The sequence below is a fragment of the Marmota marmota genome, unplaced genomic scaffold (genome assembly GCF_001458135.2).
Source record: "Marmota marmota marmota unplaced genomic scaffold, marMar, whole genome shotgun sequence".
NCBI classification, from domain to species: domain Eukaryota; kingdom Metazoa; phylum Chordata; class Mammalia; order Rodentia; family Sciuridae; genus Marmota; species Marmota marmota.
Genome location: NW_026000005.1, coordinates 49,634,618 through 49,635,552, shown reverse-complemented (window position 1 = coordinate 49,635,552; position 935 = coordinate 49,634,618).

The following is a 935-nucleotide window of genomic DNA, read 5'->3' as shown; positions in this document are numbered from 1 at the left end:
GCGGCCCAAGTGCTAGGGTCCGGGTCCGGGTCGCCGAGCCATGGGCCGCCGGGGGCCGGATGGGGCGGAGCGGCGGGCGGTCAGGCGCAGGGATGGTCTCGCCAGCAGGTGCGGTCGCGGCGCGCAGGGCCCAGGGCGGGCGGCGGCGCCCGCGGCTTCATTGTCTACAGCGCGGGACCCGTGCGCATCTCCGGGCCTTTCATGCACAGTTCGGGGACTCCGCAGCCTCCGCCACTCGCTGGGCTCCGGACGCGGGCAGCTGCGCTGGCCGCGGTCGAGGGGCGGGCGGGCGGCGGTTTAAAATGGAAATACGCGCCGGGGCGGGGCGGACGGGCGGGGGCCGACGTGCAGAGACCGCGGGCCGCGCGCTCAGCCTGGCCGGGCAGAGTCCCGGGAGCGCGGCGGCGGAGGCGAGCGCGGCGGGCGGCCAGGGCCAAGCGCCGGGGTGGATCAAGGCTGTGCAGACCGGATCCTCTAGGGCAGCAGCCTGCACGCAGGCGTGAACCCTAACTAAATCTACTCGTGCTCCAGGGCCTGGTCTGCAAAACCAAAATAAGGTTGATCTCCCACCTGCTGCCGGTTTGTCGGAGGCATCTCTCATAACCAACCACGCAGCTCTGAAAAAGATGCAACTCAAACGACTTGTTTTAAAATATGTATTTTTTTAGCTGTAAGTGGACACAATACCCCTATTTTATTTTTATGTGGTGCTGAGGATCGAACCCAGTGCTCCATGAGTGCTGGGCTCTACCACTGAGCCCCAGCCCTCAAACTTTTTTAAGTATCTTTGGTACTTGTGACCCTGGTACAGGTAGGCTCCCAGGAAGACAAGAACAAAGAGAAGACAGCAGCTCCCCTGGGTACTGGGCCACTGGCCTCTGGGAGGAGTACCACAGTTTGTCTCCTAAGTAATTTTTAGGGGCATTTTAAATCCC